The sequence below is a fragment of the Sycon ciliatum genome, chromosome 6 (assembly GCF_964019385.1).
Source record: "Sycon ciliatum chromosome 6, ocSycCili1.1, whole genome shotgun sequence".
Lineage (NCBI taxonomy): Eukaryota > Metazoa > Porifera > Calcarea > Leucosolenida > Sycettidae > Sycon > Sycon ciliatum.
In genome coordinates, this window is record NC_088648.1 from 28,194,138 (window position 1) to 28,219,046 (window position 24,909).

A 24,909-nucleotide genomic window follows, 5' to 3' on the forward strand; every position below is an offset into this window, starting at 1 on the left:
CTCGTTTTTCCTTGTCCAAGTCTATGTGTGCTGCCCTCCTATTGGCCTCACTATCCTTTACATCGTGAGTGTGATTCTGGTAGACCACTACCCCATGTACTGAACAGTTGCTTTGTAAGTGAAAAGGTTTGTTTTTCTCGGCTAAGCGTAGCGAAAGAGTGCAAAAATCGTATTTTCCACTCGCAAATATTTTCATGCGTTTGCTCTTGTTCTGCGCATCTCCGTTGAACCTGCCATCGTGGTCTTTGTTTTTCCTCGTGGTAGTTGAAGTTCCCCGCCCACCCACCCTGGTTTCATGGGGGTCTTCCCCTGTTCTTCTTGATATTGTATGCCAATGTGTGTGGCTTATGATTATGACATACACTGGTTATTACATACCATTTTTTGCTGTCTCTATTCTTGGGTCCGACTGGCAGCGGGGCAGGAATTAATGAAATCGAAAGGGGTTTTTTTGGCCGGAAGGCGTGTTTTTCCTCTAGGCCGGTTGAGCGGTCGCGGCTAGGAATGTAGGGAGTCATTGTTTTCAGGCGCTCCCCTGCTTTCCAGTCACCCATGCTCACCATTTGCCATGCTGTTTCACTTGATTATACGGCCTTTTCTCCAGCTTACCGGCGGTTCTTTGATGGACTTATATGTTTTTCGGGTATTTTATCTATTATGTGGCTGCGAGTGTGTTTTTTGTGTTTTTTTGCTTCTACTCATTTCTGGAAAACCACTACCACAAATATTGTTTTTATTCCATTTCACATTTTTCATTCGTGTTGGGTTTAACTTCTCACTGTACTGATACATGGTGATGATTGTGCTTTGCTTTGCCCGTAAAAGAGGCCTTCCCCTACTACGGTTGTGAGTGTGATTGCTCGTGTGAGTGTGAGTGCTCTGGTAGACCACTACCCCATGTACTGAACAGTTGCTTTTTGAATGAAAAAGCAATTGTTTCACTAAATTCGCCTAAAAACAATTTTTGTTGGAAAGTGTTTGAGCATAGGTGAAGTAAGTAGCAGTTGTATCATCCATTGACAGCGTGAGAGCGTGTGGATATCAGGAATGATGACTTTATCATAATAAATGTTCGGTACCCACCTCCCATGCACACCTTTCATGCAACCCATAGGTTTTCTGTTAGGAGGGAGCTGTCACCTATCTTGTGTTTATCACACATGAACACATGTTCTATACGCACTATACTAGTAACTATCATGCTGGCGCATATTGTTCACACATCTGTAAGGTGCGACATTGAGCTCTTGGATGGCACTAGTTGGAGCATCTTCTAGGCGCTGGTCCTTGTCGCTGAACGTTCTTCTACATTCTTGTCTATTTCGCTTGTGTCTCTTGTAAGCTTGCTGACACCATTATCGCCTTGCTGCTCGCAATATAGGCACACAATGGCATTCTTTTGAGGGTATGGCACACTGCATTCATATACAGTCTTCAAGAATGATTGTGACTAGATGTGGATCGAGTCAGCGCATCGGTTGCTGGAAGGTCTGAACTAAAGAAGGGATTCGGTGTTTTACTGCCTCAACAGCTTGTGAATACAATTTCCGTAGTCATTATCTGCGAAACGTGACTGTGACTTTAGGTATTTCCGGAAACGGTCAGCAGGAAAAGACGTCAAGATCAATGGCTGTCAAAAATGGCCCATAATTGCACCGAATTAACAAATTGTGCGCTGGATTCCTCGAACATGGATGTTCAAGGGCCTCTAGAGCGTGCGCGTAAACGAAAATGTACATGTAAAATAATGTACATGAACATCTCCATGTATACCACAGAGTATCACGTATCTGGTTTGTTGTTTGTTGCCATCTGGCATGAAACTATTGGGTACAACAAACAAGACGCGTGGTGCTCTGTGACTCGTGTGTCACTGCTCTGCTTCTGCAGTGAGCACTCTATCGAACAGGAAGACTCAAATAGCAGTATTCATTCAGCGATTTGTGTGTATGTGTTTGTGCTTCTTTATACTATGTGTGTATGTCGGTATGTTTATGGGTTTACTCAATTACAGGATACAGTTGTCCTCAACCAGCACTAGCTAACGGTCTAATCATGGGTACTGCTCCACTATACAAGGCATCATGCAACAGTGGATATCTGCTATCTGGCAGCATCAATGTCACATGCCTTACTGCAACAACAAACACACCTGTACCAACATGTATCCGTATGTAATTTATCTGCACGGCATGTGTATTATTTGATGTTCACATTATCATGATCCGATTGACATGAGGTCACTTTAGATCAAGGCGGCTCGTGGAAAATTATTATAAAGTTGGATGTTCATCCAATAGAAATATGTCAAGAGGAAATGACCTATAAGTTACTACTTTGAAGTAATTATGACTAACAGTCCACCAAGATAACGAGATAATATACCGTCAGATAATGCGACAACAAGGCACCAAACTGACAAGGATATGACCCCATTCAGCGCTGATGACGTATATATACGTCATTGAAAATGGGCCCAGGCGCGGAGGACGTATATATACGTCCTTTTTCAGTGCGGAGGTGTTGACTCGTAGATCGCTCCGCGATCGGTTCCCATGTCCATCTGCGCCTGGAGAGTCCCCAGAGAGAGCAGAGTTAGTCACCAGCTAAGGCTGGGTTTACGTGAGAAATTTCAACCCAGGTCGAGTTCAGCCCGGGTTGAAAGTCTGTACGATAGACCAAATAGGTGAGCGTTTACATGAAAACAGTTGACCCGGGTCAAAATATTGATATGCCGCCAAAACTCCACTTCTAGAGTCCTGTATGGTATGGTATGGTGTGGTATTGATGAATTCGGTATCTTAACAGTACAATGTACAACTTGGGAAGATCCGAATGACATAGATATATAAATGTTGAATACGAAAAAGTACGACTGACGACACATTATCCAGACATTACAACGGGAACAGGTAGGTTGGTGGAACGACATTTATTAGAGACGGGACAAGAGACCAAGACGAACGAAACGACTACATGGTGATTATTGACGAGTGAGAAAAGAGAGAATGAGATCAAGTCTGAATGGCAAGATGAAGGGCCTGGGTAGTTATGGCAAATATGGGCGCGCAAGTAGCTACCCAGGCCAAGGGAACAAAAGGAGACAAAAGGTGAGTACGCAAGTGCATGCAGGCCAGCTAGAAAAGGTACGGGAGGAGATACCTAACATACCACCCCTCCATGAAAAAAATATCCCGCGTCCTCGCGGAGAGAAAAAAAAGAGAGAAAAAGATTAAAAAAAACACACACACACATTTTGCACGTGTGCACGGATCTCACAAAAGTGTGTACTAAAAATGCACTACAGATCATTCCGGTACTACTTATAGTGTGTAATAACTATTGGAGTTTGACGAGGAAGGCGAATTACTAGTATTTTGCACGGCTAATACAGCCTAGTTACACTTTTGCTAAACATCCAAAAATTAGAGCGTGGCTCACCATGATTGGACCCCTAACTTTGTAATGTTTTATGAATACACGCGCGCACACACTCCAAAAAAATACACGAAAATAAATTTGACGAAGAAGAAACGCATACAAAAAAAGAAAGAGAGAAAGGTAGCTGACCTGCATGGCTTGAACGAGACTAGACGAGGTTGGCGTAGGACAGACGAGGTTGATAGAGACGAGACGAGGTTGGCTTAGGAGAGACGAGACTGACATGGACGAGACGAGGTTGACCTAGACGAGACGGATGGCGGTTGAGGACGGCCGGGCATGGGATGATCTCAGGGTCGTGGGTCGATCAATAATCGGGCGCCAATAGAGAGGTTTTGCATTCCGAATTTCGGAATGATTTTCGACTGTGCTTTTCCGAAAAAAGTGCGTGCCGAAAAACGGCATTTTCTGTGTTTTGCATTCCGAAAATCTGATTCGACTTCGTTTCCAAGGGTTGCCATGCAAAACAAAATGGAGAGTGTCGAAGGGGTTGAGCAGGATCAAATCCATGTGCAGGTCAAACTGAATTTGGGTGCGGTTCGAAGACGAGGACGGACTGATGGTGGACCAAGTGATCCAACAGCTGAAGACGAGGTTGGCGAACTACTGTCTTGTACTGTCAGTAGGCTCCATGGCAAAGAAAGATAGATTGTGATGGAGTGTGAGAAGATTAGTCAACATGGCGAGATCAGTGAGAGCAGCAAAAACCAGCAAAAATCAAAACTACATAACCCCGGTACGTGGAAAAAATTTCAAATAACTGAGAGCAGCAAAAAGCAAAAACACAAACATAAAAAATACACTTTTTTGTATTCAAATATGCACTCCCCCACATGAAAGAGCCGAAAATCCATTTTCGGAAAACCATGCACTTTCGCCACCACACTTCCGAAAGTTCGACTACTTTTTCGACTGCTGCCGCCACATTCCGAAAATAATTCCGAAATTCGGAATGCAAAACCTCTCTAATGTTGAATACGAGAAAGGACGACTGACGACACGTCAGGGAGGTTTAGTTCCCACGTAACGGAAACGCGTACGTGGGTGATCCACGTAAAGTGGATGAAGGGCATCCACGTTGCAATGTTGTGTTTAGTCACACGGAACAAACAAAAGCATGAAGCGAAATGTCCAAACCAGGTCAAAGACGAAGCTACCCGGGCCTAAGAAGCTCATCGAATATTTTGATTTCGTGCTTCGAAAACTTCTTCAGCTGAGCACCCTCACAGCTCGCAAAATGCGCTCCATTCTGATTTTCACCAACGTTCTGGCGGAACGTGGGTGAGCCTCCATACACCGTATGTCGTGATTCAGAAAACGTCAGTACGTGGGTCACTGAGTATCACGTGGTACACACACGTAAAGTACCAACGGATTACGTGTGTTGTACCTGCGCCTTCACTTGTTATCTCTTCGTCGACGCGTCGTAGCTGCTGCTGTATTTGTGTCTCTGTGCTGCTGACCCGTACATGCTGCTGCGCTGCTTTGTTGCTGACCCGTACATGCTGCTGTGCTGCTTTGTTGTTGACAAGTGCACCTTTTTGTGCTGAGTACACCACCTTTTGTGCTGACGAGGGCACCAATTTCTGATATCATGTTTTCCTTTTGCCATGTCAGTCGTGACTTGTCAGACGTTCGTTGTCAGAGTCAGTTGTCCGACGTTCGTGGTCAGTTGTCCGACGGTCGTCGTCAGTCGTCAGACATTCGTTGTCAGAAGTGCTTGCACCACTTTGTACAGCATTTCTAAATTTAGTCCTGGTCAAGTCCATTACGACCTAACACACCTATCCCCCCGAAAATCCACCTCAGCAAATCACATGATACCGATAATACGCTCAATGGCAGATTTACTGTGTGAATCCCTCTCATTCCTGTTTAACTTAAGCTTATCTACTTCGTGCTTCCCCAATTCCTGGAAATCGGCCTCTGTTACCCCATTATATAAAGGCAAAGGAAGTGCCTCTTCACCAACAAATTATCGTCCTATTTCACTGGTGCATCCCGTCAGTCGCCTTTTCGAATACCGGATAGCACTGAGTCTCAGCAGCTTCCTGCATCGCAACAAATTAATATCACCGTCCCAATTTGCATATGTTCCACAGCGATCAGCAACGGACCAACTTATCCTGCTTACTCACCAGATGGCTCGTGTCTCGGACAAACACAACAGATATGATTGTGCATTTCTTGACTTCAGGAAAGCCTTCGATAAGGTTCATCATCCAACCCTGATTGAGAGGCTGAGTACTTTTATGACTCGAAACTCTGTGAAATGGTTTGAATGCTACCTCAATCAGAGAACGATAGCTGTCAAGATTAAGGAGACGATCTCTCCCCAATATCTTTTGAATTGTGGTGTCCCTCAAGGCTCACATCTTGCACCCCTGCTGTTTTTAATCTACATCAATACCCTTCCCGACACATTGACCCACAGCGCCCCTTATCTATTTGCTGATGATGTTACACTGCTCAACACTCATAACATCGGTTTACCTGTTGGTGAGAATCTGGCCAATTTCCAGTTGAATTTAACAAGCTGCCAGCGCTGGGCTAGAGGCATTCACGGGGAGTTTTCTGCGGCCAAGACCACCATGTTCTCCAACTATGCTCCTCCACCCTCTTCGTCTGTCCAAATGGACAACGTACCACTCAATGTTAAAAGTACCGTAATCCATCTAGGCGTTGAGATCAGCACTAATCTTAAATTCCAAGACCATTTCACTACTGTGTTCAAAAAGTTTCGCCAACGTGTAAATTTGTTATGCTTTATGGGCCGTCATCTATCGCATGCACATATTGCCCTACTCTACAAGTCATATGTACGACCCACAGTAGAGTACGCTATCCCTGTCTGGTGCTTCAGACTTACTGCTAGCCAGCTAGAATCGCTTGACATTTTACAAGCAAAGATCTGCAGATGCCTGCTGCGGTCTGCGAAGATTGATTTTGATCGCTATGAATCGAAGAATAATTTAAATAGGCTGTGTAATTTGGAATCCCTTCACTTCCGACGCACTTACATTTCCATCACCGTTTTGTTCAAGTATATCCATTGGCACCCAGATTATCTATCCCGCTTTGACATCAATATCTCTTCTAGTGCACGCCGACCAAACAAACTGATTTTCAATTCTCATGGCCGCATCTCTTCCTCTCTCTTTCTGCATAAGATCGGAAAGCTGTGGAACTGCCTTCCACCAAGGCTGACATCCCAAGATTCACTTTCTAAATTTCGGCAGCAATATCGCTTGCACGTGAAAAGGTTTAAATTTGACTGTAGTGGTATATCCCTTGACATTTAAATTAATTGTTTTATTTTTAACAACCCAGCCCTGTGTTTATTGCTAATTTATGTAGCATATACTGTAACACGTGTAGTTTTCCTCACTGTTTATTTCTATTGCATGATTTGCATCAGGAGATCCCCTCGACAGGCCATCGCCTCTGGGAGATCCTTTAATAAAGATTATTATCAGAGTCCGACGTTCGTTTTCAGTCGTTCGTTGTCAGTGTGGGTTCTTCTTTATGAGTTCCCCAGTCGCCTACTGAAATGAAGTAGGTTCACGGTTTCAAACCCGTGACGACATTTGGCGCCCAACTAATCGAACCCACGACCCTGAAGCTCGTCGCTCTCCGGCCGGTGTTTTTCGTTTTCCTCTTAGCGTTCTCGCCGTGGCTCCGCTTTGCTGCGTCTGTTCCACCCTTTCCAAGATCCTCGGAGCTCCTACTCAGGTGAGCATGCCTTTGTAATTGTCTGCTCTGCGTAATGTGTTGCCGTACCTTGTATTCGATTTCGAATTTTCAAATAATTGTTTTGCGTCGGGTGACTCGGGTCCCGGCAGGAATTCCGTGGAACCTTGTTCTCTTGTGTTCGAGTGTGTACTCGTAGTGTAGTCTTGCTGCTCGTTGGAAGTTCGCCCCGTTGTGTTAGTTGTGTCGCTCTTACTACCCTGTACTGTACTGTTGTGTATGACAATTTCAAACTTTACTTCTGTTCGTGCCCTACTCGTTCGAATCTGGAACTAACTTGTGTTTGCATGTTCGCCGTGACTTCAGCATGGGTAGCTTTGCTCTCGTCTTGTGTTGTGCCCTTGTGCTTGTCACGGAGTTGCCGTCGGACTACTCCGATCTTGAGACTATGTCGCGTGATTTGTTTAGATGTTCCCCTGAATGTTCTCGATGTGCTGCATCGTATGTAGTCGTTCCGTATTGTTTAGTTTCGTGTTTCTACTGTTTTACTAGTAGTTTCTCTGTGTTCTGTGTAGAACGTTGTCAGGCTCGGTCATGCACTGTCAGCAAAGTTGGAAAGTTGGTGGCTTCCGGTTTGGTGGGAGGTGTGAACTTCATGTAGGATTCTCGTTCTTGATCCAGGTTGAATTTTTTTTGTGAGCGTATGGTTTTGTAATTATTGTGTTTCGGCATATGGGTTTCTCTAGTTCGCCTGGGTGGGCGTCTGATCATGGTGAGCCACGGTCTGCTTGGTGGTCTGCAGGGATCCTGCGCTTTTTTGTATCGGTTTGCCTTGCGGGTGTTATGATTTCCGTGTGTTGCTGGCTGGCCCTTGTGCGTCCCAGTCGGTGCCGGACAGTTTTTTTCTTCGGTTTTGTGAGCGGATGTACTATAAGTTCCGTGTTATTCAGGTTCGATCCCTGTGGGTTTTCAGGTTCAATCCCTGTGGCTTTTTTCAGGTTCAATCCCTGTGGTCTTTTGGTTCAATCCCTGTGGGTTTTTTCAGGTTAGAGACCTGTGGTTATTCAGGGTAGCGCCCTGTGGTTTTCTTCATTATCTTTTGCGTATTGGTAACCGATTTGTTTGTGTGTCCTCAATGGTGTCCTCACAGATTAATTGCTCCTGTTTCAGTCGACGTGTTCTTCCTGGCTGTTCTTCACTTCCTTCGTGTGCTTTTCTGGTTTTTGGTGATGGCTGAGATGTTTGCGTCAGTCCTTCTCTCTTTCTGTGTGTGTCCTGTGATTCTCGGAGTTTCTGTAGCGCCATCGGTTTTCGGACAGCGGGCCAGTGTGCGTCCTGCTGCCCCAGTCTTCTCGGTCGGTGCGTACTGTCGGTCTCGCCGCTCCTGGAAGCGTCGCTGGGTCCGTCAGCATAACCTGTTTTCTCATGCATTTGTACTTTTGTTTTGTCATGACTGGTTGATGGTTGGCGTACTAGGTTGGTGCTGTTCTAAGAATAAAAAGATCCAAAGGGACAAACACAGGTCGAACAGCTCGCCAGCCGGGGTCCTCTGCAAAATCTGTTGCTTGCAGGTTCCGTTGATTGTTGCACAGTTTTGCGGGGCTCCCGACTGGTGTTAACCCTCCTGGCCTACTCGTCATGTGTTCAACAGTTGTGGCCCACCTCTTTTGTGTTTTATTGTCGCCTGTTTATGTTGCTTCATATTTCATTTTCCCTGTCTTTCTGTCTTCTTCTCCGGTCTGTCTTCTTCCGTTTTTTACACACTTCACTTTTGCTTCCATCCACAGGAGTGGATTTCTTTTTTTGGTAGGGGATAGTGTTGTACCTGCGCCTGCACGTGTTATCTCTTCGTCGTAGCTGCTGCTGTATTTGTGTCTCTGTGTGTACATGTGGCTGCACGTGTTGTCTCTTCGTCGTAGCTGCTGCTGTATTTGTGTCTCTGTGCTGCTGACCCGTACATACTGCTGCGCTGCTTTGTTGCTGACCCGTACATGCTGCTGCGCTGCTTTGTTGTTGACAAGTGCACCTTTTTGTGCTGAGTACACCACCTTTTGTGCTGACGAGGGCACCAATTTCTGATATCATGTTTTCCTTTTACCATGTCAGTCGTGAGTTGTCAGACGTTCGTTGTCAGAGTCAGTTGTCCGACGTTCGTGGTCAGTTGTCCGACGGTCGTCGTCAGTCGTCAGACATTCGTTGTCAGAGTCAGACGTTCGTTGTCAGTCGTTCGTTGTCAGTGTTGGTTCTTCTTTATGAGTTCCCCAGTTACCTACTGAAATGAAGTAGAAGAAAAGCTCTCTAACAATTTGTCCTGGTCCTTTGTTGTGTGGCGTGGCGAGGAGCGTAGAGGCAGTTCGTTCACGATTTCAAACCCGTGACGACACGTGGGACTAAACCTCCCTACTATCCAGACATTACAACGGGACAAGGTAGGTTGGTGGAACGACATTTATTAGAGACGGGACAAGAGACCAAGACGAACGAAACGACTACATGGTGATTATTGACGAGTGAGAAAAGAGAGAATGAGATCAGGTCTGAACGGCAAGATAAAGGGCCTGGGTAGCTATGGCAAATATGGGCGCGCAAGTAGCAACCTAGGCCAACGGAACAAAAGGAGACAAAAGGTGAGTACGCAAGTCCATGCAGGCCAGCTAGAAAAGGTACGGGAGATGGTACCTAACATAAACATAAAAGTGAAGTAGGTGCTACAGCTGATCATTTTAACGCGGGTTGTTTTTTTGTTTTATGTTTTGTTTGAAGTTTTATTTTACATCGCAAACCAGGGAGTTGTAAAATACCGGGAGGCGACACGCCACACATTTCACGATCCGAGGATTGCTGCACTCAAACGAAATTTGATGTGTGATTGAAACGTCGTCGTAGTAGTATTTTCTTTAGTACTTGCAGTAGTATTCTTTTATTTCCCATCAGAAGCCTCAACAATGATAAACACAACTCTTAAGAGGGCCGATAACAGAGTACAGGGGTGTGGGGTGAGCAAAATAATAATAAGAGATGTTTAAACTAAACTGATACTTGTCGTCATCTTCTTTTTCTCTATTGTTTTTGCCAAATGCTTCGGGGCCTATTCTGAATCTCCAGAGCGAAAGCTGATTGTTTCCGATACGTACCACGCATTACCTTAGGTTGAGCCGTGGCTTAACATTTTTTTGGGAAGTTCACTGCTTTGGAGACGACGGAATGTCAAGGTAAGTTATTCACGAAATGTACTCAAATTTGAATCGAGTCAGTGCGAATGACACCCTGGTTTCGGAATAGAACTCCACTAAACACACCATGCCCATGGCTCCTTCATGTTGTCCAAGTTCCATTCTCGGTTTGTGTGAAGTTTCGAGATGAAGATCGATGATGTACTGACCTTTCCATGGAAGGGAAAAAGTAGCATATCAAACAGAATCCATGCAGCATTTGATGCCACTATCCTCATTCTTCTGCATTCAAAGTGATTCACATTATGGTCCATGAACTGCACACAATATTTTTCATTTCTTTACTGTTCATAGCTGTTCATAGCTGTACTGAACACATTACCTTCAGGAAACGTAAGGCCGAGTCGCCTGACCGACTGAGCAAAGTTCAGTCACACTATCGGCGAATGCATTCAAAGCGAATACCCTTGAATACCCTGTATACTTCTTGATCCACTTATCACAGAAGCGTACACACGCACGCACACACATACCATAGATACGCCCGTCGCAAGAGAAGCATGAAAATCTGCAAATGCACTGGAGGTGCACCCACAGATTTTCTCTTATAGCAACGATAGCGAACAAGATCTGAATGAGACAGATCGAGACTGGCACCAGATAACTGTATAATCCACACAAATGGCAAAGCCATGTGAATCAACCACCATTGCACAACACACATACACCTTTGGACCTTTGGATGGCCATTGCTCCGTGCAATGATAGCATCAGCAGTTGCAGTATTTCCTGTAGCGAGATAGATCATTGGGCCGACGGAAGTCCCTGCCACAGCCGCAAATGAACACTTTAGGCTTTGGCACAGCCGCACACATACACACACTCACCCACAAACACACACATGCACACATATACATACACGCACACATACAAACACATTGTGTCTTATACAGAGTTTCACTTTGGGAAAAGCTGTTGAGATGCTGGAGAGCACTTGTTGCCATGCTTGCGAAATGCCAGCACCCTTGCATGCCTTCAGCTGGCACACTTCCTGGCGTAGCAGATTCAAAACCTGATGCCTTGTGCAACTGTGTCTTGATAACAAGCAGGAATGACTCCATCGCCTCAGTAACACTCGCCTGTCTCATTGTCAGCAGTTCGCAAATTCCATGGATTATTTCACCTTCCATAGGCCTGTACACCATGGCGGCACTGCCACTCTTACATGTATCTGCACATAGGCAAAGCAAGGGTTGAGGGCGGAGGTTTACATAATGTCAACAATTTACATACTAGGTACACACGTAATTTTCAGGACTTGAATAAATAACCTGTCACAGTTTCAACACTGTCACATGTCACAGTGAACAGACAATGCACCATGGGCAGACTCAGATGAAAAGGATGATACCGACCACATTATTATTCGGGTGAGTTTGGGGTGCTTAGCATGCTACAGATTATACATTCGTGTTCACAAGGACAAGACAAGCCCAACAAATGCAGACGAGAGAATCTCACCAGTAGTCCACAGCTGAACATCTCAGGTCACCAAGTGGATACGTGGCGTCATCTAGTAGACTACATATTCCACGGTGGACTCATCACTTTGGCAGGCATCTCTGTCAAGCTCCATCATCCTTTACTCCGAAGGTCAAGGCCCAAACTTAGAATAACCAAATCCACTGCTGACACTCGGACGATTGCTTGGGAGCAGGATATTTTTTGATTTTTGGGACCAAACAGCGAACGCGTCCTTTGTGCATGACCTGCGCCGCTTTGACCTCATGGGGATTCTATTTTCCTCAGCACTCGTGCCCGAGATTAGTCAATCATCCGACGCGTTGTGCAGCTCGTGTCGCCTCCCGGTATTTAACGACTCCCTGTAAAAGTGGAGTAGGTGCTACAGCTGATCAATTTATCGCAGGTTGTTTTTTGTTTGATTTTTTGTTTGAAGTTATATTTTACATCGCAAACCAAACGGGCATTAAATAATAATAATAAAACAGGTCGCGTAATGAAGCAGCATAACGATAGATGTGCAAAGGCATGATGCCTGGTCCGCTTCTCTCCTGGGTTCACTACCCCTTGCGTTGCAGCCGCGAGCAAGACCAGCTCAGGCTGAGAGTTACCTCCATGATTGCTTGTCCAAAGCGAGCATTCCGACCCCACTCAGATCAGTCATGGTCTTCAGTGGCATGTCTCTGGCAGCTGTGCTTGCCTTGACTGCCGTGGCCAGGCTCGATTTCGGGCGTTCAGCTTCTCCAGTGCAGCCTCTGTCAGTCCCCAGGTTTCGCAGTTGTACAACAGTGTTGGTAGGACGATGGCATTGTAGAGACGAAGCCTGGTTTCCTCGGATACATGTTGACGTCGTATCCAGAGCGAACACCTGCGGCCATAAGATGTTGATGCTTGGTCCATTCGTCGGCTCAAGTCCTTCTCTTCCCCCAACAGAGAGCCAAGTTGCTTCGATCTTCGCCATTCGGTGGTGGAGGCAGAGATGTGAAGCCATTGATGCCCAATATTTTGATGGCGATGGAATAAAAAGTGTGGCTCGATAAATCTGCACTTGAGAAAATGAGAAAACAGTCAACAGGAAGCATTTGTACCGGTAATTACAAGTCAAGTTCGAACGAGGTAACAATCAGAGGGAAATAGGAAGATGAGGACCTATGCCAGAGGGGGGTGCTATTCGGCCATATTCACCCTACAAAAACACTTTCAGCAATCTTTTAAACGGGATTGGACGACGAGTGGACGTGAGTTCCTGTGGCAGAGTGTTCCAAAGCCTCACGGCGGAAACCAATGGTCGGCTGTCACCAGATGTTTGCCGAGTTAGCGGAAAAACGTATTTGCAATTGTCATTGCCACGGGTGTTACTGGGAGGTTGGATGGCTGCTCTATCTTTCAGAAGAGGGCTGATGCTGCTGGTGTGGACACGGTGCATAAGGAAACGGAGTTTGCATTTGGCACGTTCAATTACAGGGTCAGGGAAAGGCGAGTGTATAATAGGAGTGGTATGGGACGGGAAGTGCAGATTGGCTACGCAGCGAACACATCCCTTGTCGAGGACAGTGAGCTGGTGAAGTATGTCGGCAAAATAGAAGAGGAGTGACTGGCGTTCAGATAGCGACGGGCGGATGGTTCTCAGGGTGGTTAGCTTCTCGGAAGTTTTACGACTATGCTGGAGACGTGCGCGTCCCACCGAACACAGGAATCGATCTGTAGGCCCAGAAAGCGAGCAGTGGCGGTCTGAGTGAGAGACGTCCCGTTGCCGTTAACATGGAGTTCCAGGGTACTACGGCGTGATGCCTCAATGGCTAAGACCTGCGTCTTGTCAGGGTTTAAAACCAGGCCTTTCCCGTGTAGGTAAGCAGCCAGGTTTGACACAGCAACTGATAAGACTTGAGTTTGTGTTGCTACAGATCTGCTTGCGGTGTCGAGAAGGATGTCATCAGCAAACAGTTGGGAGTGTACTGGGCTGGTGACGCTATGGACGTACATGGTATTATAGTGAAAACAGCAAAGGACCCAGTACACTACCCTGAGGGACTCCACACTCGCATGCAGTTAGGCCCGAGCGCTGCCCACTCGCCAGAACTACTCTTTGTCGATTGTCCGTAAAGTAGCTTGCAAACCAACCCAATGCAGTCAAAGATACACCCAAAGCAAACAAAACTTGGATCATGAGCTGGTGCCGTACTTTATCTAATGCCTTGCTCATGTCCACTAGTACTGCGCCAATATGTAGCTGGTGGTCTGCTGACGACAGATAGCGGTTCATGGCCAAGGTCAAGGCATCTTCCGTGGAGTGTTGTGGCCTGTACGCAAACTGATTGGCGGGCAAAAGTGAATGGGTTTGTAAGAAGTCATACAGGCGTTTGTGGACTATCTTCTCCAACATCTTCGATGCTATTGGCAGCAACGATATGGGATGGTAATTGCGAGATGCGTTCTTGTCACCAGACTTAAATAGGGGTCGAACATTTGCAATCTTCAGGGAGACGGGCACAATGCCAGACGAAAGGGATGCATCAATTAATATGGATAGCGACGGGGCGAGGGCTGTTTCACAATGCTTCAGGATGAATGCCGGAATACTGTTGCTGCCATCAGCTTCACGAGCATCGAGTCTCATGAGGAAGGTGAAAACCTCCTCAACACTAGTGGCCTGGAATTTCCGCAAAGGATACAGTGGTGACGGAGCACAAGGTAAGGATAGCTGCACAGGTCTACTTGTATTGGAGACTACTCCACTGATTCATTGCTTTGAAATGACATATCATAGTCGTCAGCTGCACAAAGTTCAGGCATTTCGCGGCTGGCTAGCTGCTTGCCGGCAGGGACACACGCGAATGTAGTGGCCTGTTTCGCTGCAATGGTGGCATGGACCGTTGGTGGGGGGGGGGGGGAGGGGGAGGCTGCCCCGCTCTTGTGGCGCTTGGGGCCAAGTTCGCATTGTGGGCACCCCACCCCTTGGCCGACTTGGACGGAGTGCGGGGGAGAAAGGGCTGCTTGGCTTTTGGCGCAGGGGGGTTGAATGGCTGCCATTAGCCTTTTCTGCGGGCACCCAGCAATCCCCAGCATCTCGCCACCCTCTGCAAACTTTGTGGCTGCCTCGTGCCCATGTGCATCTGCAATGACCAGCCACTCTTGCCTATCCCGCAACAAGTTCTCACCTTTGCTTGGTGGCTCGCCTTGCCCTGTCCACCTTCCTCTTCCCTAGAGCAGCACGCACTTCGCCAAGCTCTTCCAGCACAACAGCGTTTGTCTCGTACTGTCTCTCGTACGAGGGGTTCTTCCACCGCCTCGACGAGGTTGACCGGGGACCGGAACGACTTCTCGACTTTTTGGCCTTTTTTGCGACGATGGCGAGACTCGGGAGATGACGATGAAGACGGGGATGACGACGAAGACGAACAGGGGGAAGATGAGGATGATGATGAGGATGATGACGACGACGATGGGGACCGACGATGACGACGACGACGACGGCTTGACCGTTCCTTGGTCTGCGCCGATTCTAGGGCGCCGATCCTCAACTGCTGCTCCTGCAGCTGGGCGTTCGGTTCGGCTCCACTGTTGGAGCTGCTTACTTCAGGTCTGCTTGCTGAGGCAGGCAAATTACCTCCCCTGGAGGACCTGCTCCGGCCTCTTGGGGTGGAGGATCGTCCACGTCCAGGCATGATCAGACAGATTACACTAAAGAAACGAAGAGAAAAGCAGTCGGCCACGCAGCGAAAATTCGCAACTGTACAGCAGCAGTGCAAGAACAAAAAGAAGACTGTCTTCAAACCGGCACGCACCTTCATGTGCATGCTGCAACTCCACACTGTGCAGACAGTGCGTACCGCACTCCCAGCACAGTCCGTGAACTCTGGACTGTGCACTCGCATTCCGAAAAGTACATCATTTCTTGTTTACTTCGTTGCTCTCATCCAACAAGAAATGATGCATTTCCTGTCGAAAGCTGTAGGCCTTGACGGATTATGCTAATATTTTCGTGAAATTTTGCTTTTCGCATTGCTGAAAAATACCAGATTTATTATTTTAATACTAAAGGTTATCATATGATGCGCATCATGCTCACATATGCTGCTAATGCATATGATGGTTCTGTGCAAAATAACAGGGGATTTTTTTTGTAGAGGGCGTTGTACTGTAGTAGCAAAAGTTCAACGGGGTCAATGCACCGTCCGAGCTAGCTACGACAGTCACTGGTTGTAGTGGACTGGACAGGTTATCAAGGGAGTCGTAAACCTACGTATTCCTTGTGCATCTACTTGTACTTGTACTTGTGAAACATGTACAACTGTATGGAATTTGATGCGAACAGTCGGATTATTCCAATTTATGCGATTCGTATGCAATTTGCCTCGAATTATGTGCTTATTCGATTTTGGTAGGAATTATGCGAAAATTATGCTAGCATAATCCGTCAAGGCCTAGAAAGCTGTCTGATCCGAATCACACGTTATACTTCATGCTAATTATAGCCAGTGGTTTGTTATATAAAAAACGTGGATTCTGGTCAATATGCTATATTTTGCATGATGATATTCTCTTCTCCAGCTACAGAGGTATGCCCAGCACTAAATATCACACAAGCAACTTACAGTTCTACAACAAGAACAATTGGAAGTACCGTAGCAGTGTCATGTAATCCTGGTTATCAGCTGCTTGGTCTGTCAACAGTTAACTGCATGGCTGGGAGAAATTGGACTCAGTTACCAACATGTGAAGGTGGGTTATTGGGGTCGTGTGACTCTTTTATGTATAGAATAAAAACCGATGTCGTAGTGTTTATGGGAATATAAACACTGCTTTAAAAACCGAAGCGTAGCCGAGGTTTTTATAGACAGTGTTTATATTCTCATAAACACAAGACAAAGGTGTTTATTCTATTTATACCTAGCTTCGTTTTTGGCCTGAAATACTGGTCCGAAATAGCTATTTTAGTATCCCAGTATACTATAGTATACTATTATGTGTATTGCGTGTTCAGATCAAAGACCTATCTTTAAACCAATATCTGCATCAACACCGTGGTAGCTGGGTGGTCAAGATAGGTGCTTGGGAATCTTTTGGTTGCAGGTTCGATTCCTGCTGAAACTTCTTTCTTCTCTTCAATTCTTTCTTTTTCAATTGGAGATAAAATTTCCCTTGGTCGCTCCCCGTCGCGTGTCAACTGCAGGTAGGAATTTAGAAAAGCGATCCTGTCAGCTTTTCTATTATTGTGTTCACATGGCGCTACCTAACGACACCGCTGTTCAGACACGTTGTCTACGTAGCTACGTAAGTTTCTACGTAAGATGCTCGGTACCTGGTCCTGCAGGGAGGCCGGAGCTACTCCATGGCTCCTACCATCGCGCGGCCGGATGGCCGCATACGTGTGCATTGCAGACTTTTTGTTGTTGCCTTTTCGGATGTGCATGCACGAGGAACTTCCTTCTTTGGAACTGCTTCTTGCATGAGCTGTCTCGGATATTTCGTCTCCTGGCCTGGCTTATTTCGTTTCGGTGCTGCTGAGACCTCCTTTCGCGGAATATTACTCAATGACAGGTGAGTTGACCAGTTCCCTTTGATTCATTTGCTTGTGTTGACTCTTTCATTTACGAAAAGTGTGCTGATTTTGTGCGGAATACAATAAATAATGGAAAAGCTGACAGGATCTCCTTTCTAAATTTAGCTTTTCCGCTGCCGAGGCCTCCTTTTACGGAATACTCAATGACAGGTGATCTCTGAGTTGACCAGTTTCCTTCGATTCATTTGCTTATGCTCACCCTTTCATTTACGGAAACGTGTGCTTATTTTATTCGGATTTAGATCCATTTTTATCTCTTTGCCCTTACAGTGTGCGAAGAACGCGAGTTCCCCTTCTCGACGGTAAGGCTTATGTTAGATGTGTTGTCAAAATACTCGTATTCATTGCACATTAGTACGTTACAAGTAAGGCACTGGTCAGTGGCATACTATCGTTGGCAGTTCCCAATCTGGAGGGAAAGGTTCAAGGACTCATTGACCGAGTTTGCCAAATAAATTCGCATATCAGCGAAAATCTCCTTTGTGGAGAGGTTCAGTAACTTGTTTGCTTCATACGAAACAAGCCAATGGGTGCAGTGTCGTCTCGTGAAAATCTTGTACTTGTATGATTGCATTTGTTTACTCGAGTCTGGGCTGTTTGAGTGAGTACTGCCGAGATTGCACTGCCCCAAATAAAGTTTCGTGCCGCTAAAGCAAGAATTACGATCTGCAATCTGTTTGTAGTACCAAGAGTACATAACCCCCGTACTCTTGGTAGTAACTGTAGTACCTGCAAGAATGTGCTGTACATGTATCGTACTTTCTCTGTTGCTGTTTCTGTTGCCGTCATGTTGCTAAAGAAAGGCTCACTGGAGAGGTTCTGCAAAACGAAAATTCGAACGAAGTTTCGCGACAGTCCTTGCAAAAGTGTGTACGAATTTTTGCACGAACTTTGCGTTCTGCACATTTTCGTAGTTTGCGCGGGCCAAGTGCACGTACGCCATGACCCGATCTCACGAAATTTCCTACAACAGTTCATTTCACGTTCCCTGCAAGTTTCGCGTCCAAAGTTGCGAAGTTTCGCACTTCATGATGTAGAGCGAAAGTTTGTACGCATTTTCGTTTTGCAGAACCTCTCTAGTGACTCTTTTGTTTCATACGAGACGAGTCAATGAGTCCGTGTGGCTTAGAATCTTTCGCTGTAGAAGAAATCTATTCGTATGTCTATTGGAGAAATAATTGTATTCACTGGTTATAAAATAGGTTAAGACAAACTCACAGAATAAATACCATCAGTCCCTTGGTGTTCGTCCTAAAGAGGTTCGACTGGATATCATTCATACTCACCAAAAGATGTGTAAGATTTTATTATCATGGAGTGCCTTGTTTATCTCTCAGTATCATTACCTCCAACCATAGCCTTGACCCTTTTATCATCAGGATCAGTGTAGTGGTTAGAACGAGGTGTCGGACTCAGCAATGTATTTGTTTACATTTTATAAATTAACTGTCATGTTTATTGTTCCTCCTTTGCTGTGTTGTTTTAGAAAATCGTGGACTAACAGTTTGAAGTCATTGAACTACTTCCAAGAGTTGTATCGACATCAACAGGATTACGATTTCAGTGCAATATGATCCTGGATGACCTTATCACAATAACCCATGATTATAAACCATTATAAACACAGAATCAACAAAAACATCTGCGACACGCACCTGGCGCATGGCTCGAGGGTGGGGAAATCTGAAATATCTGAAAGGCAAGACAAATTTTTGGCAGAGTCATGAAATTCTGCAACAGCAACATGCACAGAATGACCTCCGTATAAAAAAAGTATCACCACCTAACTACTCACATGTTTCCCCGCAGAAGAACATACATTATGCTAGTGCCATTTTCTGCAAGAAAAGGCTCGCACATCAATGCGTATAATCAAGAGTACATAACCCCCATTATGTACTCTTGGTATAATACGGTATTGATATGATCAAGAGGACATAAACCTCTTGATATGATGTGAAAACCATCATTTACATATTGATATAGGGCATTCTATTGATTGGTGACAGAAAAAACAAAAGAAATTATAGCAATAAAAACTGATTTATGGCAGTTTTCTAAAAAAGGTTATTGTGTTCTAGTCCATGGACCCCGTCTAAAAAGTAAGAAATTAACGAAATGTGATAGCTGAAAATTAAAATTTCACACAAAACCTCACAATAATCACACACAGAGTTAAAAGCTACATGTAGAAGACCTTTTCCCCTCGTGATCTTCTTTCCTATGCATGCATGTTGCCAATTGTTGGTGCAGTACAAGTTAAAGTTGAAAGCAGCATTTCAAGTGTTGTGATTATTGTGAGGTTTTGTGTGAAATTTTAATTTTCAGCCATCACATTTCGTTAATTTCTTACTTTTTAGACGGGGTCCATGGACTAGAACACAATAACCTTTTTTAGAAAACTGCCATAAAGCAGTTTTTATTGCTATAATAGACTGTGTGGTCAAGTGGATGCGACGGTGGAAACTCCGGCCGAACTCAGCCAAGACCGAGATCATGTGTGTCGTCCCCAACGCGTCGTCAGATGTTGCACATCTTCAAACTTTTATTTTCCATTTCCCCGATGATCCTACCCCGATACCTATAACCTCTCGTCACAAGCACCTTTGGCGTTACACTTGATAGCAAATTGGACTGGTCCCACCATTTCCGGAATCTGGAAGAGCGGGCAAGCTCAGTCGTTGGTATTCTTTATAGCCATCTCCCCCACATTTCACCAGAATGCAGAAAGATCTTTTATCATACATACGTTTTGCCTATTTTCTTGTATTGCTGTGTGGTGTGGGGTGGCGCTGGTAATGGCCTCTTTGCAAAGCTGGAGATTGTGCATCGACGGATTCTCCGGGCAATACTTCGTTTGCCGCCCGAGACCAACATAGCCGTTCTCTATGAAAATTGCTGTACATTTCCTCTGAAACATTACATTGACCGATCCTCCTGCGTATACATTCACAAAATCAAACTGATCACTGCCCCTCAGCATGTGCAGCATTCCTTAAACTTGTTCGATGAATCCTCAACAAGCCGGAACTCGCTTCGTTTCCCGATTGCAAGAAACAATCCTATGAGAAAATCGCCTGTATTCCTAGCATACCAATTATGGGATTCTCTTCCTCAGCAATTAAAGTCCAGCAACACCCTCAATGCGTTTTTAAGCTTGATAAATATACACATACGTCGATCTTCATTTACTAATCATTGATTTCAATTCTCTTTGTGTATTACTTTAAGCTCCCAAGTAAATCATAATATATGCTACCTGTACAATTCATTTGGGTTTTGAATTGATTTCTATAATTGCTTTTGCTTTTGGATTGATTTACTTTTATTTCATTTTCATTTTCATTTAACTTGCCATATTTTGCGTGTGCATTTTTGCCTTCTTGTTCTTTTATTCTATGGCTGGTAGCCCCCATTCATAATATTGGTTGACACAATGTCATCCATGAATTGAGAATAATAATAATAATCAACGCAATAAATAGAGTAAGCTGCGCACTCAGTACAAACACTATAAGCAAAACTTGTTTTCATGTAAATAAAGAAGCTGGTTCCTAAACGTTTTCGTCGCCATCTCATCAGAGGATTACTGGCAAATCAACAAAAGCTCTTAACTCAATATATATACGCACAATGCAAGTAATAATTTAGACCCTAACTAGCGCGATAACATGAGAGCTGAAAGAAACATTACACCATTCAACGATATCACGTGACAACAGATGCGATAAATTCACCCCTAGAAGGTTACCATGCAACCACAAACGAGAACTACTGATCTAAATTCACAAAAAATTTCAACGTAAACAAATTCTTTTTTCGCCTACACAAAATCGGCTTGGTAGTAAAAATGTAAATAGACTCCAATACACGCAAATACCTTTGACTACGTGAACGAGACCAAACAGAAAAGCAATCATCAGCATAACTAGAACGAAAATCACTATTCTGAACAAGATGGTTGGCGATAGAAGATTCATACACCCTAACAACGCTACTAGAACCAGTACATACTTTGGAATTACGTGACAATGAAACCGACCTGACATTCCTTGTCGCTACTGCCAATCCAGACGAGGCCGATGTAGATGTCAGTACCAAAGGCACGTCCGTTACTGGCACTGCCTGCTGCGATGATGCTCCCTTTGACGTTCCAATGGCTGTTGATGTTGATGAAGAGTAGGAAGGAGATGAGGAAGACGCTGACGACGACGATGACGACAACGACGAGGACGATAAAGACTCTGCTAACCTCGCCCTAGAGCGAGTCACTGGTCCCGCAGACACACCATCCGGTGGTTTCTTCGGTGGCCGGCCACGCTTTTTGCCACCGGAGGTAGTAGTAGTAGTAGTATTTATTATTTTACTAGGGCAATCCCCACAGACTGTGAGTCTTTTTACAGGGTACCCTAGGTAAGTGCGTGAAATAGAGCTGAATGAAGAAAGCCGTAAGTGCATGAAATAGAGTAAAGAAAAAAGAAAACAGTGGCTGCATACTGTGCCATTATGTGTTGCAAAAGAGGCTGCGAAGAGTACTGTTGAACATTGCAAAGGAGGCCGCCTGGCGGCATGCTGCTGGAAGCGAATTCCACCTGTCAGCAGCCAGGTAAGGCAAAGCATAGAAACCGTACCGTGACGAAGCATTAGGCAGGGCTAAAGCCAGGGCGGACTGTCCCCTGGTCAAGGCATTGGTATGGTTGCTATTTGATCTAAGTACAAAAAAGCTCGGCAAGTAGAGGGCTGCGGCGGCCATGCACACATTTATAGACAAGGCAAAATATCTTTAGGTTATAACGGATGGCGACAGGAATAATTTTGTGGCGTTGACAAATGGGAGGTGGACACGACGGATGACGGTACCAAGGAAGTCAAAGAAGACGAAACCGCAGATACCGACGATGATGACGGGATAGAAGGAAGAGACGGTAAAGACGAAGGCAATGACGAACAAGCCGATGCCGACGAAGAAGACAACGACAACCCAGTTGGTTCCGTACCCAGCGAGGGTGCACCTCCAGTCGCAGTACCAATCTTTGGGGGACGACCTCGTCTAGGCCTTGACGACCGCGCCTCAACAGGCATAACGTGAAGAGGCACATGCTGGTGGATCCTTTTTATCTCAACGGAAGCTTTTTAATAATAATAATAATAATATATAATTTTTAATATCGCAATAAGTAGGACGAGCTGAAGCGACATGTGGACTACTTTATTAACAATGTAAGCGATGGAGACAATGCAAGAAACAACCTAAAGGGTAAGGAAAAATACATGTAAGAAGAAAAAGGGCAATGGAAAAAAAAGATTATTCGAAGAAGTTTTCGTACAACACTCTTCAGGAATCACCGTTGTACTAAAGAACAAAATGAGAACAAAGGAAATAATATAGCAATCAAGGTAGGGTGACACGATACAATGACAGCACTGGAATATCGAGGTGCGAATTCTCGCAAAAGTGTGCAGAAAACAAGGGTATACAATTAAGAACTAAGCGTGACAAGTGTGTATCAGCAACAAAAACAGAAAAGTGATAACGAATGATAATAATAACAATAATAAACAAGAAGGTGACAAAACACATTTAGGCACAAGTGGCAACAACGTTGCCACACTACACAACAGAACATTATTTGAACAATTTTAGGGTAATAACACTATCTTTCTGGACACACAAATTTGGCTTATGAATGCGCTGACAAACAGCTTCCAAAACTTGTAACTGCAAAAGATCACCAAGTCCGTCTCGTAATAACAAGTCTTCAGTATACAATCATTTGGTTTCTAGTACTGACTGTTGTCGTACTTATTCTGATTCCTGTTTTTCTGTTTTGTGCCGTGCTCGTCATGGTTATCTTTTGCAGTTACAAGTTTTGGAAGCTGTTTGTCAGCGCATTCATAAGCCGAATTTGTGTGTCCAGAAAGATAGTGTTATTACCCTACAATTGTTCAAATAATGTTCTGTTGTGTAGTGTGGCAACGTTGTTGCCACTTGTGCCTAAATGTGTTTTGTCACCTTCTTGTATATTATTGTTATTATTATCATTCGTTCTCACTTTTCTGTTTTTGTTGCCGATACACACTTGTCACGCTTAGTTCTTACTTGTATACCCTTGTTTTCTGCACACTTTTGTGAGAATTCGCACCTCGATATTCCAGTTCTGTCATTGTATCGTGTCACCCTACCTTGATTGCTATATTATTTCCTTTGTTCTCATTTTGTTCTTTAGTACAACGGTGATTCCTGAAGAGTGTTGTACGAAAACTTGTTCAAATCATCTTTTTTTCCATTGCCCTTTTTCTTCTTACATGTATTTTTCCTTACCCTTTAGGTTTGTTTTTTTGTTTCTTTTATTTGAATTCGTTTAGAGCACAGGCAATTCTGCCTCCGGTTCCTGCTAAGAACGAATATAATATTATGAGAGAAGGAAATATGTAAAAGAATCATAACATGATAATTCCAAAGCACAAAGTTTGCATAGAATTCAAATGGGTGTTTGTATGTGTAAGCATGCAGTGAAGAAAACACCGAGAAAACATGCAGTAATGTTTAGGGATGCCGAGCAAGTTGGTTACAAATTACAATTAATTCTGTTCAGAGCCAGTTTAAAGGCAACCGCCGCACTGTGGAGGCGAATATCGCTGGGAAGGGCATTCCAAAGAGTGCTTCCCACAAATGTCAATGACTGACGACCGGAAGGTCCAGGAAGGAAAGGCACTTGCAGTAGCCGCTGCTCCTGTCCTCGAGTAATTCGGCGATCATCCCGGGATGCTTGACCTGTGTTAGCCATCAACTGAAAGTAGGCGCAGAAAAGAGGACTTGCAAGATCATGTAGGCAACGGAAAACAAAAAAACAAAACCTTGTAGTTAAAAATGTGAGTTAGGGATCGAATAGATAAGCGCACGAGGAGGGGGGCTGTGGATGCACGGCTGGAGAGTCGGAAAATTGCACGAATTCCGGATTTGCTGGATTTGATTAAACGACTCTGCAGCTGCTGTGTCAGCGACGGGAAGAATGCATTGGATGCGTACGTTAGTCGTGCTTGCACAATGCCAATGTACCAAAGTCTGCGGGCTCTTATGGGCAGAGATCGCCCATGGCGCCATAGCTGGCTGATGGCGACTGACGCCTTCTGCACAACACTGGAGACATGTGGCTGCCAGGATAGCTGGTCATCAATGGTTACGCCAAGGTATTTGGCAGTGGAGGTAACAGTTAAGGCTTCATCCTTACATTTCACGACTGGTATGTCGCCAGTGAGTCCCCGAGGTTGAATTACCATGACTTGGGTTTTGCGGGTGTTCAGCAGAAGCCCAATTTCGGAGAGCCAGTCAGACAGACGTGTCACAGCTGTAGTCAACGTCTTGCAAACAGTGTCCAGATCTGAATCAGAATAATCTAGGATGATGTCGTCCGCGAACTCCTGATGAACAACAATGCAAGGTATGACGTCGGAAATGTCACTCGTGTAAAGGACAAAGAGAAGCGGCCCAAGAACACTGCCTTGGGGCACACCTCTTGA

At 44.9% G+C, this 24,909-nt stretch overlaps 2 long non-coding RNA genes across 2 annotated transcripts in view; both read left to right on the forward strand.

Annotated features, from left to right (window-relative positions):
• The first annotated feature begins 16,410 nt into the window (after positions 1-16,410).
• Positions 16,411-24,909, forward strand: part of LOC135818932 (uncharacterized) — a 42,979-nt gene continuing 34,480 nt past the window's right edge. The window contains exon 1 of the long non-coding RNA XR_010553826.1: positions 16,411-16,547. This is a non-coding gene — a long non-coding RNA (uncharacterized LOC135818932). The remainder of the gene's footprint in view (positions 16,548-24,909) is intronic.
• On the forward strand, positions 17,286-18,962 carry LOC135819970 (uncharacterized). Its single transcript, XR_010554023.1, has 3 exons — positions 17,286-17,366; positions 17,659-17,690; positions 18,875-18,962. It is a non-coding gene; the product is annotated as an uncharacterized LOC135819970 (long non-coding RNA).